This window comes from Delphinapterus leucas, chromosome X (assembly GCF_059928025.1).
Source record: "Delphinapterus leucas isolate spDelLeu-1000000601 "Yukka" chromosome X, BTC_Dleu_Yukka2, whole genome shotgun sequence".
NCBI lineage: Eukaryota > Metazoa > Chordata > Mammalia > Artiodactyla > Monodontidae > Delphinapterus > Delphinapterus leucas.
This window is the reverse complement of record NC_143150.1, coordinates 40,696,250-40,716,643: the sequence shown is the minus strand read 5'-3', so window position 1 is coordinate 40,716,643 and position 20,394 is coordinate 40,696,250. Positions and strand designations below refer to the sequence as shown.

The window sequence follows — 20,394 nt, the reverse complement described above, 5'->3', positions numbered from 1 at the left end:
CAGAATGCAAACATGCCTACCAAATGTTGGGCTTTCTTTACCAATCTGGGAGGTTGGCTGGAGCACTAGGAGCTTTTCTTTCACCCAGTTGCGACTAGTTTACCCTTCTGAGTTTCAAACATAGCCCGGAAATTTAACAACCTAGGAGGTGCCTTGTACCTTATGGCGGGCAATTGCCCATCCCCTCTCAGGGAGGTGTTCACTCACAGCTGTGATGGTGTGTGACACAGAGTCTTGTCCAGGTCCAGTGACCAGGATATCATCGATACAATGCCAGAGCTGAGTCTCTGCAGGAGGTGGCTGGTGCCGAGCAAGCATCTAGGTCCCGAATGCAAATCCCACGGGAAATCACGGGGGCATTCATGTACCCCACAGGTCACTGGGAAAAAGGTGTACTGTTGATCCTCCAAGGGGAAGGCAAAGTGTGATATTTAACAAAGAGAACATGTTAGCCCAGTCTATGACTCTGAACCATTTACCAGTGTTATTCTGAATGTCATTCATTAAGGGAACAATTCATGGTAGAGGGGCTCTAATACAGGGAGCAGCCTTGTTTAACTCTCTCTAGTCTACAGACAGCCTGTACTCATTAGAAGCGGCTTTAAGCACAGGCCATACCAGAGAACTGAAAGGTGGGAATCCATTCCTTTCTTTAACTAAGTCAGCTAGGACAGGCCATAATCCTTCAGTGCTTTCCTTTTACTCAGTACCTCTTACACGGGTAGAGCAAGGTGAACTGGTTCCCACTGGCCAGCGCCCACCAGTGGCATCGAAACCTTAGGCTTGTTTCATGAGGTTACCTGCTGACTGAGGAAGTCCATTCCAGTAATGGGCAAAGAGCCTCAGAGAACAACCAGCGCAGAAGCATCTTTTAGCAAAACTAAGCCCATATTAAAAGCTAAGCAGATGGGACTTCCCTGGCGGTCCAGCGGTCGACTCCGCACGTCCACTGCAGGGGGCGTGGGTTCGATCACTGGTTGGAGAACTAAAATCCCGCACGCCACACAGAAAGTTAAAAAAAAAAAAGCTAAGCAGATAATGATCCCTTCAATTAATTCTCCTCCAAAGCCCGGCATCTCCTGGTGGGGGGAGGGGGGCGGCACTTTAAAGTATGAGTGCTTCCTGGGATTAGGGAGCTTTGGACACCTGTGTCCACCAGAGCCAGCCAGTGTTGTTAATAGTTTACAGTTCACGTGGTAAAAGGGCTACTGTCGGCCAGAAGAGGCCTGCTTTGAGGCCAATGGGTCCTGATGTGGGAGCAGGTCCTTGCCACTGGCAGAGGTCAGGGGCAGACATGGAAGGTAAGGTTGTCTCTGAAGGAAAAGCCTGGCCAGGTTGGAGTCTGACTTTAGTAAATATTTTAATTGCTCCACAGATTTACCAGAGATCATCTAATATCTCTGGGCTCCTTGTCCCTTAGGGTCCAATACAAGCAACGTCTCTAGTTCATTTCAGGGTTCACGCTTAAGAGGGCGCCTGGTTTTAAGTGGTTTATTTGGCCGAGGAAGGGGGCAATCGCTCTATGGAGAGTAATTTTGATTTAGGCCAGGTGGGGTATTGTTAACAGGCAGCACTTGACTTTGAATTTGTCTTTCGTGAGTTTCTGTTAAATCCAGGGCAGCTATGTCCTCTTGAACTGTCTCAGGATGAGCCATCACTGTCAGGAAAGAGGACTTACACTTTTCAGGAGCACCCCCTGAGAAACAACTTGGTGGACTCAGGACAAAATTCAGCCTCCTCGAGACTTGGCAAATCACCAGGCTGCATGCCATCTGTCGCCTGATAAGCCCATCCCAACATCCCCAGCTGTTGGAGGCTAATGTTTTCCTTTAAGAGTTTGCCCAGGATCACTATGAGGCTTAACGTAGGGTGGGCAGCCTTCTAAGAAATAAAAATCCACATCAACAACGTATCTACCTACTTATCTATCTATCTATCTATCTCTCTGTCTATCTATCTATCTATCTATCTATCTATCTATCTCCAAGGCCTCCTCTGGGACCATTCCTAGCTTCTGCACTAATTGCGTGAGATACTTCAGTAGGGACACCATTTTCCCATCCCATAGTATGGCAGTCAATTGATTAATTACATTCCCTGCTAGGTGGAGCTCACTGTCCCCCAGGTTCTATACAGCCAGAGAGCCCTTTTTTCATTTGGCTCTTCAGCTACGTCCCTAAGGAGAGACTGGGTCTCACGGATGGGTGAGAGAAAGGATATGTTTCCTCCTCCACCTGAGAGCACACCTCACCTCCTTAGCCCTCCTACTTTGTCTCTTCTGTCTTTATTACTTTGTGAGTGGTTACCAGCAAAACAGAGGATAAATAACTGTCAGGATGGTATTGCACTGCCTTTTCTTCTAGAGGGCACCAGACCTCTTTTCCCAGGGTTCTCCAATTTGTCTCGACTTCCAAAGGAGTTAAGGCTCCAAGCAAAAACAACAGTGAACAGAGCCCGACACGTCTTGTGGTTTGGAGCATGTGTTCATTAAGACAGCCACCTCCAGGACTTCCCTGGCGGTCCAGTGGTTAAGACTCTGCGGTTCCACTGCAGTGGGCACGGCTTCGATCCCTGGTCAGGGAACTGATATCCCACGTGCCGTGCAGCCAAAAAGAACAAAAAACAAAAAAGACAGCCACCTCCTTCAAGTCCTGGGAGCAGCAGGAATATTCACTTCCGTGCATTCAGTCATTCTAAGTAATGCTTTTTTAAGCCCACATCCTTTGGGGGAGGGACTAGAAAGATGCCATCTGCAACAGCAGGTCGGAGTGAGACAGCAGCAGAGACAGGCTAGCTGTTTACAAAGATGTCCTAAGAGACCAGCCTCGGCCTGACACCTCTGCCTTATTGACTCATTTACCTGCCATAGCCACGCCCTGGCCATGAGGATGTCCTCTCACCTCAGAGCACCCCAGATCACCAGCCCAGCTACAGGGAGCCTGTTATGGGATCAGAGGTAGCCCACTCTTGGTCCAGAGGCCCGCACTCCTCCCCTTTTCCTATTTGGGCCCACAGGTCTTACAACATCTAGTACCTGCCTAGTGAGGAACCCAGGTGGCTGGGCGGATCTTTCTTGGGGAGCCCAGTGCCTCTGATCCCCAAAACTCAGTTACAATGGCATGGGTTGGCTCAAATACTGCTGCTGCTGCTTGACCAGGCTAATGACACACAGGGAGACACCATAAATACAGATAAAGTGTAATACAGCACAGAGCAATGCCATGCCAAACTGACATGGGGGAGTTCCACATTTTGAGTCCCAACCACTTAAGACTGTCCAGGATTGTTTTGCCAATGGATACTCCTCCTGACTGGGTGGACCCTATATTGATTTCTTGATTGTCACCCAAATCCTCCACTTTCCTCATCAACACGAGTAATGAGTGCGAGGGATTTAGGGGCTGATCAAAGACTAAAGTATCACCAGAAAGTGGCAGTAGCACAAGATGACCTTTATCCAGAGGAAGCTTTCACAGCTTTGCATGCACGGGAAGTGTCTTAATAACAGGAGAACTTCCAGAGGCTACTGTGTGGGAGTACCACTCAGGAAAGAAAAGCAAGGGAAATGCCAGGGAAGAGCAGGTTCAGAGAGAGGACTAGTGTGTTTAGGTGACACCACTCAGTAGCATGATGGGAAGCCTCTGGGTCGGAGAGTACCAGAGGGCAGCAGTGCTGTGGGGTCTTTTATAACTACAGGCTTTATCTTATCTATAGCTAACAGGTGTTGGCTGCAGTTTCGCATGGCATACAAAGCACGCAAGCTCTGAATGGATTAAAATCTACTTACTTGGAATATATTCAAAGCAAATGAATGTGTAAAAATTGAGTTTGGTGTGGCCGGGCTTTTGAGCTAATGGGTTCCAGCCTGCTGTGCAGAAGGAAAGAGAGGCCAACTTTGGCTCCTTTACACAACAATGTCCATGTTGGAGAATGAATGGGTGAGCCTTTTCAAGCACAGTATGAGTGTGTTCATAGGAATTTATTTGTGTGATTAAGTAAATGTTTGTGCATCTTCATATGCATGAGAGAACAGGTGACCATGTGCATGGATATGAGCATGTTTGTGGGTGTGAGTGAAAATGTAAGCATGTTTATTTGCCTGATATTCTTTTGGGGGGGGCCATGCTGCACGGCTTGCAGGATGTCAGTTCCCCGTCCAGGGACTGACCCCAGACCACGGCAGTGAAAGTGCTGAGTCCTAACCACTACACCGCCAGGGAATTCCCGTTTGACATTTTAGAAACACATCTGACCCTTAAACAACAGGGGATTGAATAGCGCAGATCCACGTATATGCAGATGTTTTCAATGGCAAATACTACCGTACTACACGATATGCGATTAGTTGAATCGGCAGATGCAGAACCCTGGATTCGGAGGAACCTCATGTACACAGGGCGGACTATACGTTATACGTATTCAACTGCACGTGGAGGGTCAGCACCCCTAACCCCTGTGTCGTTCAAGGGTCAACTACATTAGTGTATTTGAATGAATGAATGTGTGAGTGTATGTGAGTGAATGTGTGAGGCTCTTGGTGAGGGTGAGCACATTCCTAGTTGGGAGCATGTAGCTCTGTATGTGAGGGAATGAGTGTAAGTATGTAAGTGACTGTGACTCAATGTGTCAGCACATTCTAGTGAAATGTGAGCAGTTATTGTAAGCAAAGGAGTGTGTGAGCATGTGTGCAAGTGAATGGGACCTTGCGCATGTATATAAGCACAGGTGTGAGAGCGAACGTGGGAGCCTTTTAAAATATGAGTTTGTGTGTTGAAGTAAATGGGACTTTTCATATGTATGAGTGAATTCGTGAGCATGTGCATGGATGTTAGCATACTCGTGCGTGTGTGTCTCTGTGTGTGAGTGTGTGTTTGTGAGCATGTGAAAGTGGAGTAGATTTCTGTGAGTTAATGTGCAGGTGTGTGGGGGGGGTATACCTGAGCATCCCTATGTGTGTGAGTAAAATGTGTGAACTTCATGGTAAGTGTGAGCATATGCACTTGTCAGAGTATGAGTATGATGCTGTTTGTCAATGTGCTGTGTGTGGGGAAATGTGAGTACGCAACTGTGAGCATATATGAGTGTGTGTGAGTGAATGTGGGAGCAAGTTTGAGGGAATGCATGTGTAAGCACGTTTTCATGAGTGAGTGAACGTGTAACTGTTCATTTGTGTAAGCTTGTTAATGTGTGAGTGCATGTTCATGAATACATGAGAATATGCTTGTGAGTTTGAGTGTATCTGTGTGTGAAGGTGTGAGCTTTGTGATGACTGGAGAAAATCTGTGTTCAAGTGACTGCATCAAAGTGTTGCTGTTTGTGAGCATGTTCCTGTGCACGTATAAGTGAAACTGAGTGTACTCTTGTCAGCATATATGAATGTCTGTATGTGAATGAATTTGTAAACATGTTCACAGGTTAGTGGACATGTGAGGATTTTGTGTGAGTGAATGTGGGTATGATCATATATGAGTGTGTCTATGCACATGAGTAAATTTGTGAGTATGCTCGTGAGTCAGTGAATATGCTCCAATGTTAGAGAATTTTTGGCTGTGTGCAAGTATGTGAGCATTTCTTATATCTCAGTGAATTTGTTCATGTGAAGAATATGCTGTGGATGTGAGTGAATAGTGATCACACTTGTATATGTGAGCATGTTCATGTGTGTGTGCAAATGATTATATGTAAGGATGTCTATGTGGGTGAAGGAATTTGCAACCGTGTTTGTGTGTGCGACTGAGTGTTTGTGCATGTGAGGGTGTGAACATCTTAAGGATGAGTAGGCTGACGCACGTAAGTAAATGTATGAGTGACACAGTATACGTGAGGCATATTCAGGTGGGTGAATGAGTGCATAACCATGTTAAATTGAGTATATTTGTATTGGAACGAATGTGTGCATGTGTCAGTCTATCTAGGAATGGGAGTAAGTCTGTGAGCATGTTCATATGAGTGAATGTGTAACTTGTGGATGTATGTGATCATGTCTGTAAGAGTGAATGGAGCCTGTTCACACGTCAGTGTGGTAATGTGTGTTTGTGTTTCTGTGTGTTCACGTGTATGAGCGAATTTGTAGGTACGTGCGTGACGGTAGCATGTTCATCTGTGAGTGAATGTGTAACCGTATTCATTTTTGTGAGCTTGTTAATGTGTGCATCTATTTCTGAGTCAATGCATGAGTGTATGTGTATGTGTGAATGTTGATCAGATGCATGAACATGACTGTGTTAATGAGGGTATCTGTGAGTTTATGAGCAGGTTCACTGTGTGCATATGTGAACATGTTCATGTTTGTGTGCAAATGACTGTGTAAGTATATACATGTGATCATGTTCCCGTGTTTGAATGAATGTGGAAGCATATCAGGTATGTTCATGAACGTGAGTGAATGCATGCTTTGTATTTGTCTTTTTGTACATTTGTGTCTGAGTAAATGTGCAAAAATGTTTATGTCAGTAAATGCAGGAGCATATAAATATATTTATATATATATACACACACACATATATACGGGTGAATATTATTAAAATGCAAGTGTAAGTGAATATAGGAACATGTGTGCATTAATGAATATGTAAACATACTTTTCTGTAGGGGCATGTTCATGTGTGTGTTTTCTGTGAGTCAATGCGATTATGTTTGTGATTAAAAGTGAGTTCATTTGTGTGGAAGTGATAATGTGAGCATGTCTATGTGCAACTGTGAGTGTGTGAGTGTATGTGAGTTTGCGTGTGAGAGATTGTGTGAGTGAATATGATCCTGTCTATATGTGAAAGTGTGATCGTGTCCATGTCTGTGCATGAGTATTTTTGGGGTGTGCATGAATGCTGTTTTTTAAATAAACGTGAGAGCATGTGTGTTTATGACCACGTAGGCTGTGTGAATATGTGAACGTGTTCATGTGTGTGAACTTGTTCATGCATGAGTGATGTGTGTGTGTGTGCATGTTATTTTTTAAATAAATGTGAAAGCATGTCCATGTGTGAATGTGTGTGAGTGGAGGTAGGGAGTGAGTGTGTGAGTGTGCAGTCATGTCCGTATTTAAGTCCATGAGAACGTGTGTGTGTGTTTATGTGCGAACGTGAGTGAAAGTGGGAGTGTCCACTTCTTAGTGAGATAATGTGAGCACGTTTGTGTGTCTGGGAATGTTAATGTTTAAGTATGTTCATGTGTGGGTGAATGTCTGAGTATACTTGTCTGTTTGAGCATGAACGTATGTAAATGAAAGTTTGAACACATTTGTGTTTTGGGCATGTTAATGTGCAAGTGTGAAAGTTTTTGTGTGTGTTTAAATGAATTTGTGTGTTCATTCATATCTAGGTGTGTGAGCATGTGCATGTAAGGGAGCATGTTCACATGTACTAATTAATGTATGAACAAGCTGGTGTGTGTGAAGGTATTGATGTATAATTATTTTTCCTGTGTGCAACTGAATGTGTAAGCAAGTTTATGTATGTGAGCACGATGTATAATTTTAAGTGAAGTTGTAAGTGTATGTGGGGTGTGTCTGTATATGCGAATTAATCTGTGAGCAAGTTCATGTGAGTGAATATGTCAATATGTTTGTGTGATCATGTTAATGTCTTCTTGTGCTCATGTGTGTCTGAGCAGCTTTGTGTGTGTGATCGAATATAAGGATGTGCATTTATGTGAACATTTTCCTTTGTGTCAATAAGTGTGTAAGGTTTTTCTGTGTTTGAGTATGTTAAAGTGTGAATATGTTCATTCAGTGAATGTGTGAATATGGGTATCGGTGTGAATGAACATATCAGTATCTGTGTGATTGTACTGAAATGTGTGTTAATATGTGTACATTCATGAATGTGACTATGCGACTGTATTCATGTGAGGATTAACATATGAACATGTTCGTGTGTGAGTAAATGGAGGAGCAGTTTTGTGTGTGAGAACACGTTCACGTTGGTGACAATGTTAACATCTTAGTTTGCATGACTGTGTGAGTGTCCTGTGATTGGACATGAGTGCATCTACGTGTGAGTGAATGTGTGAGCATGTCTGCGCATATACGCATGTTAATGTGAGTGTGCTCATTCGTGTGAAGGAATGTGAGAATGTGCTCCTATGGGTGACTGAATGCGTGAGTGTGTTCATGTGGGAATGACTGTGAGTCGATAGGTGTATGTTCATGTGCAATTGTGAATGCATGTATGACTTTATGTGTGTGAGACAGCATCAGTGTGTTCATGTGTGTGAGTGGATGTGTGAGTATGAGTGTATGTGAGCATGTCTGTGTGCGAGTGACTATGAGTTTGTGAGTGGATGATATTGTGTCTGTCAGGGTGTGAGCACGTTCTTGTGTGTGACTGAGTTAATATGCACGTACATGTGAACATGTTCATTTGTGTGAACGTGTGAACCTGTTCACGTGTCAGTGATCTGTGAGTGTGTATGCGTTTTAGCACATTTGTTTCAGTAGATATGCAGGTACGTCCGTGTGAGAGCATGTTCACGTGTGATTGAATGCGAGTGTATGAGGCTACGTGTGAATGCCCCAGCATGTTCCTGTGTGAAAAATGTGTGAGTATGTCCACGTGTGTGAACATGTTGATGGGAAAATGTTAAGAGCATGTGTAAATATATTTGTGCGTGAATGGGTCAGCATGTGAGTGTTTGTGTAAGTGAATATGTGAGAATGCTTATATGCGTTACAGATTTAATGTGTAAGTGTGAGTGAATGTGTGAGCATGCGTTTGAGTGTGTTTCTTTTTTTTCAGAACCCCAGGTCCATATAGTGAACTGTAAGGCACTGTGCACAAAGAAGTTTTTATTTTCTATTGGCTCAAAGCTGTCTTTAACTAGCTCTACAGCTAGGCCATATTATTCTCTGTGTATTATATCACACTGCTGCTATAGAAACCTGTGTGACTCTTGTGATTCAACCTGCTGGCTTCCCTGAAGGATAACTGCCCAGAAGCTGAGCTGCAAAGAGAGAAATGTGTTACTCCAAGCCTAATGCTTCAGAAAGCAAAGTTCTACTGGGAATAATTGTCTGAATGATAACTGAGAAGTAAATGGGTTTCTGTGTTAGGGCAAATCCCAGACTCCAGCATTTAGGGTTATTCTGAACAAGCCCCAGCAATGTGCTATGTAGGGACAGGGGTTCCTATAAACGCAGTCCTTTATTACAACCTTTTGCACCACTCACATACCTTTAGAGAATGGAAGCTGTGTAAGACAGTTAACAAAACCCAGCAGGGCCGGGGAGCCAGGGACCCCACCAATCCCAGGGTCGTACTTCTCATTCTAGACCATTCAGTGCCACTCAGGCAACTCCATCCCTTTTCGTGGAATCCTGAGGACCCTAAAGGGCCAGCACAGAGCCCTGTCCAAGGGCTCCCAGCTAAAAGAGCAAAAGGGAGCTGAAATGCAGTCCACGTTCCCCTCATCAAGCCATGTGTCCTGGCACCGAAATGCAGCCCAGAAGAAGGGAAACTTGTTCTACTTATCTGCCCAGAGGGGCCGCCTTATGTGCTAGCAGTGATCAGCGTGAGAACTTAGCTAAAGTATCCATACATCTCTAACAGGAAAATTCAAAGTGTTACGGACTGGGCTTCCCTGGTGGTGCAGTGGTTAAGAATCCGCATGCCAATGCAGGGGACACGGGTTCGAGCCATCGTCTGGGAAGGTCCCACATGCCATGGAGCAACTAAGCCCGTGCACCACAACTACTGAGCCTGTGATCTACAGCCCGCGAGCCACAACGACTGAATCCGTGTGCCACAACTACCGAAGCCCATGCGCCTAGAGCCCGGGCTCTGCAACAAGTGAAGCCACTGCAATGAGAAGCCCGCGCACCTCAACGGAGAGTAGCCCCCGTTCGCCGCAACTGCAGACAGCCCTCGTGCAGCAAACGAAGACCCAACACAGCCAAAAACTAAAATAAATTAAAAAAACAGGTGTTACGGACTGCATGTTTGTGTACCCTCCAAAATCCATGTTGAAAGCCTAACAGTGTGATGGTATCTGGGAGTTAATTAGGCTTTGCTGAGGTCATGGGGGGGGCTCCCCATGATGGGATTAGTGCCCTTATAAGAAGAGGAAGAGATGCCAGAACTCTCTCTCTTTCCACAATGTGAGAACACAGCCAGAAGGCAGTCATCAGCAAGCCAGGAAGAGCGCCCTCACCGGAAACGAAAATGCCCAGCACCTTGGTTTTGGACTTCCCAGCCTCCAGAAGGATAAGAAATAAATGTCTGTTGTTGCCACTCAGTCTATGGGATATTTGCTATAGTGGCCAGAACTAAGACAAGAAGCCTCCAGATAAGGTGCCTAAATCCCATCTTTGCAGTGATGACCTCAGCTCCATAACCTATCACTGTCCTCTCTGATGAGCTCAGGAAGACAAGAAAAGTTGTGTGGGTAACCACTTCCCTTCCTCTTTGAACTTCACTGCTCCAACGTCTCTCTCTCCCTAGTGTCTATCACAGGTTCAGGGTTCAAAGAAAGGCGAAGGGAGGAAGAATAAAAAATGTCTCATTTATTTCTTCACTCCACGATATGGGAGTGCCTGTGTCATAGGAGGTGCTGGGCTGGGCGAAGCCCTCAGGCAGCTGCTTCTCACAGCAATGTGGCTTCCAGTTCTCTTGCCCAGAGGGAAGCCGCTTTGCTAGCTTTCCCTGGCTCCTCCTCCTCCTCTTCTCACTGCCCCTTCCTTCTAAGGGAAAATAAAGCTCCTTTTTGAACCTGAACAGGACAAAGTTCCCAAGGCTTCTGCTTGCGAACTTGTGGGGGAAGAGGAAGAACAGGTTAACCCCTGAGGCTCTCCTCCACCTCACACACAAAGAGAGGTTCGACTCAATCTAGTGGGAGGCCTCACAGGGAGATCTAGGGGTCCCTAAACTCTGAAGCCCCTGGCCCATTCTCCCTGAAGCCCTGCTTGAGAAGAGGAACAGGTGTCATAGCAGGTGACTCTCCCAGGGTAGGTGCCACCGCCTGGATCCTGCATGCCGCTGATAACCTCACAGACCTGGGGATGGGCTCAGGCTCAACTTGCCCGTGGAGCAGGCAATGGTTCGAATGGGTTTTGAGTGCTCTTGAGACTACCACTTATCCCTAGGCAGTGTTCTCCTTCCTGTCCTCACTGTTCTTTACCCTCATCCCTCATCCTCTCTGTCCTGACGTCTCTACTCAACTCTGTCCAGTGTCAGCTCTCATTCTCCTGCGCCTCTTTCTTCCTTCAATTAAAGCAATTCAAAATGTAATCCGGTATGTTCACTCCTTGATTGCTAGAGTCTCACTCTCTTCCAGAATCAAGTTGCAAATCTCTATCCAGGTGCTCTTTTCTCCCAGCGAGACACCCCCAGCAACTTTAACCTTGCTCCCGTGGTACCTATGGGCCCCTGGCAGATGCTCACCTCCCTCTTCTCCTGCCCCCCTGGGCTGAGCTTCCTTCCTCTCCAGAGCATGCTGCAGTTGCAGGCCAGGCAGGGCAGTTATCTCCTAGAACACATACCTTGTCCTGAAGTGTTCGGCTTTGTTCTCCACTTCCCCCAGCCCTGCCACGCACTCCATTCAGAGAGCAACTACCACACCTACTGTCCTCCCTGCTCCCCAAGTACACACACTCACACGTGTGCATGCACACACGCACACATACACACACACACACACATACACACACACACAACATCCCCAGACTTAGCACATGCGGTGCCCCCTTCTGTATAAAGAAAGTCTAAAGTTGTTCTTGCACTCCCCTCTTCATCGAATATTTGGCCAAATCTATCCAGGGACCTCCTTTTTCTCATATGTCCCAGGTTTGCATTCCAAAAAAGTAATGTAACCCAGCCCCTCCCACCTTAGGCAGCAGGTGTAAATAGATCAGAGTCTGAAAGATGGTGATGAGGTGCCTCAGAGATAATGCAGATTATCCACACCTGACGATCCCCAGAGCTTGGCCCTCGCCCCTGCTCCCTCCTTCTGGCCCTGGATGCCTGCTGAGATGCTATCTTGCTTAAAACAATGGGAGAATGTGCTTGGTGTTTTTAAATTGTGGTTGTTAAGTCTCTGCTGAGATATAGGAGAACATGGAAAGGAGGAAAGGAGGCAGCTACTCCCTGACACCGACCAGTGTTTGGGCCCATTGACCCAAACGATATCAAACAAGGGGCAGGGGCTGTGCTCTAACACCTGAATTCCCCTATACCCAGCCCTCTAGCCCTCGCTCTCCTCCCTAAGGTCCCCACCTAGAGCCACTGCTGTCCTTCTAACGTAAGGCTACTGAAGGAGCTTGCTTTCTGCCTTCTCCACCCCAGCCTCCCAGCCCCTAGGTACACACACACTCACCTTGGATCATGTGCTCTACACCTTATCCCCTCACTCGCTGGAGGGAACAATGCAGCAAAGGGAAAGCAACAGTCAGGGGACCCACCTCCATAGCTTAGGGCCCAGGGCAATGGCCGTTGTTTTACAGGTAGCTCCCAGGGCAAATGGTGCCCTCACTGGTCTACCCCCAAGTGCCAAATCCTCACAGCCGTGTGCTCGTTAGGGTGGAGGCACCGCATATTCAGAAGACTTGTATTCATTTCCACAAATATGAACTATGAGCGTTCATTAGCTCCTCAGAGTTGGTATCTAGTTCAACCTCCCATAGAACCTCTAATTAATGTACCCTTCCTTTTCTCTGTCATTGGCTTAGGCTTCCTGGGTGTCCCCTGGGCCAAAGAATACTACTCCTGTCCTGTGGGCTTAGGGTAGGTTTCCTGTCACTTCAAGCTGTGTGGCCCAGGCTAGCTGCCCTTTCTAAGGGGAAGGCTAGGAGGGAATACAGAAAGAAACTGACTCATTGGCTTCGTGGTGGTGGTTTCTATTTCTCTTTCTTTGCCAGTTCTCACCTCTGCTCTAGAAATCTGAATGCTAGGCTAAAGGGTTTGGGTTTTATTGGACAGCTGAAGTCATCAGATGTTGCTGACATAATCAGGCTTGATTTATAAAGACCATGCTGACTGCAGTGTGCTGAATGGACTAGAGGGAGCAACACTAATATTAGGGCGACGAGAGGCTGGGAAGTTGTTGCAGAAATTCAGTAGGAAGATGCCCAAGGCCTGATCTGGGGGTGGCTCATGATCAACAGAGAGATAAGAAGAGACTTGGGATGTTTTCTGGAGGTAGAACCAATACAACCTGGTGGGAGTTGAAGGCTTGGGGGACAGAGGGGCAAGCACCTGGGTCCCGGGTAGGTGACGTAAACTAGACAGAGATCATGTGCTCAGTTTTGAAGAAACTCTATATGGTGAGTACCCAGGGTGCACAGAAGGTGTGCTCAACTGCCCTCCCCATAGAGCCTGACAGATGGAGCAGAAAATTCTACCTTGAGCACCATAGCGCCCTCTGGCCTGCACGCCCATTTCTGGGGGTAGTGCTCTTCCACTCACACCAGGGAGTGTACTTCTCGTGTGGGACCTTCTCAAGGCAGTGTGGAGCGAGCAGAAGGCCTCGTGCATGTGAAGCCAGAGAAGTGGGAGAAATTCCAGGGTCAGAGCAAAAGGCCTGAAGGTTGTGAGCCCAGGCGTACCCTGACTGCAGGTCTCTGCAAGTCAGGAAGGTGGGATATCAAGAGGCAAAGGTGTAGAGCCTGGAAGAGGGCCAATGGTAAGCTTCCGTGGTGGGCTGCCTTCCTGTATTTCTGCTCTCCTCAACAGAAAAACCCCAGGAGTCTACACATGAATTTACTACAAAACAGGAACAGCCTTACACACATAGAGAACAGACTTGGGGTTGCTAAGGTGGTGGGGGGCTTGGTGTAGGGGAGGGAAGGATTGGGAGTTGGGGACTAGCACATGCAAACTGTTATATATAAAACGGATAAACAACAAGGTGCTACTGTATAGAACAGGGAACTATATTCAATATCCTGTGATAAACCATCATGGAAAACAATTTGAAAAAGGAGATATATACATACATGTATATATATATATATATATATATATATATATATATTAAATCTGAATCACTTTGCTGTGTGCCCAAAATTAACACAACACTGTAAATCAACTATACTTCACCAAAAAAAACAAAAAGCCCTCAACATCTGTAAGTGGTTTACCTCCAATATGTGGATTCAGATGGATACCATATCCCATCAGCATCCTGTCCAAAACCTTCTGAACCACTTTCATTTGCATAGTTTTTGCTGAAACAGAGAAGTCACTGGTCATCAGTAAAGGCCACAGTGTTTCCCAGAGGACAAGCAGCAGAGAATAGCACAGCTGTCACCTTTCCAGGGCTTTCCCTTCTCCTGCACACATGCAGACATGTATAGTCGTTTGGGTACACGTTCTCTCCCCCACCCCCTTCTTCTCTCCCCACGGTGAGTCAGCCAGAAGCACGCAGTGAGGCAGACTCCTCCTCCCCCGCCCCAGCTTTTATCCAGAGGATGGGGCACAAAGACTGCGTCCACGTTACCAAGCAGGATGAGGGGCTGTGCGAGTGGGGGCAGGCATTCTGGGAAGTGGAGAGGAGAGGAAGCAGGCAGGGGGCAGCCCTCAGAAAAATGCATTACCTCAACCCCCTAAAGAGCCCCAGTTTGTAATCAGCAATGGACACAGCTCTCCAGGTCGGTGGCTGTCCTTCCAGGGGCAGCTGAGTGCCCCAGGAAAAGTACTCTTCCACCCTCAGTGCCCTCCTGAGCTGAGCTAACAAGTCTACGGCCTCTTGCACAAAGTCACATTTCCCCACCTGGGCATTTTCTTGTCATACCCATGTCAACCTTGCTCTTGTACACCTCTGTTTTTAGGACTGGGCATATGGCTTGACACAGAGAGAGAACCTTCTGGCCCTCGCCTAACAAAGTCATTTCACACTCTTAGGCCTCAAGGCTGTCTTCTCAAAGACATTCATTCTGGGAGCTGGCGTTTCTCTCACTAATCATGTATTTCCAGCCTGGAGGTGTCTTGGCTGAGTATACACAAGTAGCCAGCCAGAGCCCTGCAGACAGCTGGGCTTTCCAAAGCTCTCTGATGTGCTCACCCAACACACCTGAGACCTTCAGCAGGGCTCTTTCCTCCCAGAGGGCATGGGAATGGGAACCAGACCCTGAGCATCACTGTCATCCTAATGTACTCACACGTTGACCAAGGAACATCAGTTCCTGCAATGTGTGTGTGTGTTCACTATATGTCCTACAAAGTCACCACAAGTAATGAATCAGTGACTACTAAACCACTGCTCCTAGGGGAAATACAGGGTTAGGTTCCTGCGAACCTCTGGTTACAACACTTTCATCAACCAATCAATATATAAACTTGTTTTATGTCTGTTTCTCTTTCAATTTATAACTTAATCCAATTAGAAATCCAGAATATACTAAAGGAATGTATATTAACAAAATGCTAAAAGCGTCTTCCAACAAAAAACTCTAGAGTCTGTCCAAGTCTAAATCACTGGACACTCCCAGTAGTGTCTCCGGAGGCTCCTTCATTGTTGAGGCTTTAGTAACCTCTGTTCATGCCCCATGGCATCTCTGGACCACACATGATGGCTGTAAGTTGCCCACGGGGTACTGAGGCAAGAAACTGCCCTTCTTGGCCTTGTATTATAAACCATTACAGTGTCAACTGTCAGCCACATACCAGGCCATCCTCAAAATAGAGGTTCTCACAGACCGTGGGCCTGTGACCCTCTGTACCCAGGTGCCCAGGATGCCTTAGATCATGGAACCAGCACCCCAAAACCTCAGCATGGTTACTGAGGCCTCCTTGATACCAGATAGCTTTCTGGCGTATCTTTCTTGCAAGAGTGCATGGCCTCAGCTGTCCTTAGTCCCTTGCCAGATGAGATGGTGGTAGAAGGAGACACCCCTCTCCCAGACTTCTTGGCTACCTGCGGAGCCCCTTGGAATCAACTGAGTGGGCAATATTGGGCATTGTACACTACATATGGTATGGTCACCATCATCCATATTACTGCTTTCGATCCCTTAACCAAGATGCCTATGATAAAGGACAGGACCAAAGAGTCAGCACAATTGACCAAACTTCAGTCATTTTAGTACTCAATGCCCCGGCTAACAAATGGGCCCATCTTCACATTTTTATAAACTCTTGGGTCATTGCCTAAATGTTGTCCCCTTGGAGGTAAAGAACTCTGGGAATCACTTGCCTCACAGATACCCAAAATATAGATCAAGATGTTAGGGACTGACAGAATGGCCATCATCAAAAAATCTACAAACAATAAATGCTGGAGAGGGTGTGGAGAAAAGGGAAGCCTCCTGCACTGTTGGTGGGAATGTAAATTGATACAGCCACTATGGAGAACGGTATGGAGGTTGCTTAAGGAGTTGAAAATAGAACTACCAAACGACCCAGCAATCCCACTATTGGGCATATACCCTGAGAAACCCATAACTCAAAAAGAGTCATGTACCACAATGTTCACTGCAGCTCTATTTGCAATAGCCAGGACATGGAAGAAACCTAAGCCTCCATCAAGAGATGAATAGATAAAGAAGATGTGGCATATATATACAATGGAATATTACTCAGCCATAAAAGAAACGAAATTGACTTATTTCTAGTCAGGTGGGTGGACCTAGAGTCTGTCACAGAGAGTGAAGTAAGTCAGAAAGAGAAAAACAAATACCGTAATGCTAACACATATATATGGAATCTCAAAAACAAAAAAAAACCAAAATGGTCATAAAGAACCTAGGGGCAGGATGGGAATAAAGACACACACCTAACAGAGAATGGACTTGAGGACACGGGGAGGGGGAAGGGTAAGCTGGGACAAAATGAGACAGTGGCATGGACTTATATACACTACCAAATGTAAAACCGAAAGCTACTGGGAAGGAGCCGCAGAGCACAGGGAGATCAGCTTGGTGCTTTGTGACCACCTGGAGGGCTGGGATAGGGAGGGTGGGAGGGAGGGAGACGCAAGACGGAAGAGATATGGGGATATATGTATATGTATATGTATAGCTGATTCACTTTGTTATAAAGCAGAAAGTAACACACCAGTGTAAAGCAATTAAACTCCCATAAACATGTTATTAAAAAAAGAAAAAAAATGTTATGGAATGGGGCTTCCCTGGTGGTGCAGTGGTTAAAAACCCGTCTGCCAATGCAGGGGACACGGGTTCGAGCCCTGGTCCGGGAAGATGCCACATGCCGTGGAGCTACAAAGCCTGTGTGCCACAACTACTGAGCCTGAGTTCTAGAGCCCGCGAACCACAACTCCTAAGCCCGCGGGCCAGAACTACTGAAGCCCGCACACCTAGAGCCCGTGCCCCACAACAAGAGAAGCCACCGCGGTGAGAAGCCCGTGTACCTCAACGAAGAGGAATCCCTATTCACCGCAACTAGAGAAAGCCCGTGCACAGCAACGAAGAGCCAACACAGCCAAAAGTAAAAAAAAAAAAAGACGTTATGCACTGATTTCTGTTCCCCTGAAATTGGTATGTTGAAGCCCTAACCCCCAATGTGACTATATTTGGAGATATGACCTTCAAGGTTAAACAAGGTCATAAGCTTGGAGCTCTAATCCAATAGGGGGGTATCCTTATAAGAAGACAAACAGACGCCACAGAGGTCTCTCTCTCCCCACACGGAACAAAGAAAAGGCCATATGAAGACACAGTGAGAAGATAGCTGTCTGCCAAGGACAAAGGTCTCACCAGGCTATAAATACTTTTAGCAAATTGTAGATTTCCAACTGGATTAAATTGTGGACGTTTGTATCAATTTAAATTGATTCCTCCCTCTGTATTCAAGTTTTCTGATTTCTTTCTCTCTGATTCTTTTAGCTTGTTTGTTTGTCACTGGATATACTGTGTGTGTGTGTGTGTGTGTGAGGGCAGTGTCCTCTCTAATCTGCTCATATTTATAGATTTCCTCCTTCAGAGAGCATCAGATCAGTTTCATTAGGGTTAGGGGCCTCCCCTATGGCAATGGTTGCTTAATAAGTTTTAAGGACTCTGGCTTAAGTTGCGTTTAATTTCATCACTGCGTCACAAAAGTGCCATGGTTGCTTTTCCCTATCATTAGGATGATCAGGATTTCTACTGCAACAGAGGCATACGCAATAGAGTGGCACAGCAGAAGACGGCTGGGCCCCCAAGCCAGAGGTGGGTGGACTGAAGCCATCTTCTGCTATGGTGCTGCCACTTGCACTGCATGGAATTATTATTATCATTATTTTGTCTTTTCTCTCTGTACAAATTCTGTCAGAATATTTTAGATTTCTAGCAGTGCAAATTTACAGCTGTGGGTTTTATCTCCATCTAATCATGAGTGGTCCAGACCTTCTGGGTGGTTATGGGGACAGGTTCGGAAGCCCACTGACCCACCTCTTGGGCAGCCCAGGAGAGGAGGATATCGCAGGACACGTGGGGGTTGCATTCTGGAACAGCGTGAACCAGAAGGGTCTGTGGGAAGTGGGCTTTGCAGTACTAAGAGGGTGAGGTACACCCTGGTGCCTAAGCAAGGATGTGATTGGCTTGTTTGAATCGTTCTGCTGGCTGACAAGGAAACACTATTCAGGGATAATAAGCAGGAATGCATCCGGTGCATTTAATAACAAGGGCTGTTGCTAGAGGACCCTATCTGGCGGAGCAGAGTGGGCAGCGGAATCTGGGATTAGGCCGCTCGAGGCCCTCCCAGTTTCACCAGCCATCAACTCAGCACGGCGGAATACTAACTTTGGCCCTCACCGCACCATCACCCCCTCCCCGCGCACTCACACACAGGGGCCAGTATACCTGGCTGAGGAGAACTCAGTCCCTGGAGATGGAGGGGTGGACCCTGGGGCGGTAGCTCCCCGACCCCCGCCATTTCAGCGCTATTAGGTACCACGGCAACACAGGGCCTGAAACAAGGGCGCTCCATCGCAGCTGGACGTGCCCAGCCCCACCACCAACTCCTCTTGGGACTGGCCAGCAGGCAGCGCGCGTGGGCAGCCGTTCAAAAGCCCAGGCCCACGTCTGCTCCAGCCGTCTCCTTCTAAGAGGTCGCACACTCACCCACCGCCCTCCCAGCTCATGGCAGCCTGGCGACCCCGCTTACCAATCAAAGAAGTCCAGAACGACGTCAGGAACATCAGGCGAGGAGAGGTTAGAAGCCAAAGTGGAATTTCCAGCTGGGATGGGGGTCGTCGCCCTCCAAGGGCCGGGTCCTGATGAGTAGGGAAACAACGGCCCGCCGCATGTCCGGACGCCATAGCTCCGACCGTCCAAGAACCCTGGAGACCGCTGCGGACCGAGAGGAAGACAGACGGGGGGGGCGCGGGATAACCAAGAGGAGCGGGGATAGGAGCTCGTGCTTCTGCAAAGAGCCGCCCGTAAGGTGACATCGAGGCCAAGGGGAGCACCTAGGGTTGGGGTCGACCAGCGGCCGTGAGCCTGGCAGCGGCAAGAAGAGCAGCAGCCCAGCAGCTTCACTCCACGTACCAGCCCGACCACTCACCTGGCCGCTGTCGACAGCGCAGGGTCTGAAGCACTTCCGGCTGCCGCTGGGCGGGCCCGAGGCCCGGAGCACAACTGGCTCCGTCCACCCCACGGCAAGCGAGCTTAGCCAATCCGGCATGCGCCGGGAGCTTTTCAAATAGATGCGCGGTCCCTCCTCCTAGCACAGCCTGTGTGCCGCCCAGCCCTCTGCTCCTTCTGGCGTCTGCAGTCATTCCTGGGTCAGCCGCAGCTGCAGCTCCCTGGCAGCTGGAGAGCTGGGCCGGGGGTCGGCGGCGTGTGGCACCCCGCCCTGTGCCTCCGCTCTGCAAAAACGCAAAATGTGCTTTGCACTTGAAACAGCGTATGCCCAAGAGTTTTCTTTTTGTGGTGAAAGAAGTAATTTGACCACCCAGGCTCAATCTGCAGTTTGAAAGTACTGGACACTTTTGAGGAATCAGGACATAGTTGACCGGTGGTCATTCCCAGACCCTCGGGCCTCCAGTGAACCACAATGCCTGTCCTCTGGAAGGCATAGAGGAGGTGCAACCAGTGCGTTTGGTGACACGGCTCTGGCCCATCATCAGGACAGAAATTGGGCTCCAGGAGCGCCCCTCCCATAGCTAAGGGATGCACAGTTGAAGTGAGGGTTCTTGGCTAACGGCATTGAAGGGGAAAAGAAGGCAACGGTCAGTGTATCGGATATTCAAGGCAGTGAGTCCCTGGAGAGCAGGCCACTCTAACGCTCCAGCATTCTGCCCCAGCATGGGGGGGAAAAAGCCTTACATGTTTGCTAGAGGTTTTCTATTCTTTCCGCTACCCTGAACATTGCCACGTAGAATAGAAACATCTCAGAGAAAGAGGAAATGCTTCCACTCATTCACTACCCTTCGTCCTTCCCATCTCAGGTAACTTGATGAAGCAAGGTCAGAAAGAGGCTTCTTCAGAGCACATAAGCCAGATGGGCAATGAGCAGATCAACCTCAGTCATA

At 47.5% G+C, this 20,394-nt stretch overlaps 1 protein-coding gene across 3 annotated transcripts in view; it reads right to left on the bottom strand.

The window, feature by feature from the left end:
* LOC149744212 (uncharacterized) overlaps nucleotides 1-19,569 on the bottom strand; it is a 41,356-nt gene extending 21,787 nt beyond the window's left edge. For 2 of the 3 annotated variants that reach the window (XM_089904236.1, XM_089904235.1), the window contains exon 1: nucleotides 208-2,888. The gene's annotated coding sequence lies outside the window, so the exon portion shown is untranslated. Of the gene's footprint in view, nucleotides 1-207; nucleotides 2,889-19,025 lie in introns of those variants that run through there. The other variant, XR_016391301.1, reaches the window with a different exon arrangement.
* Nucleotides 19,570-20,394: the final 825 nt, after the last annotated feature.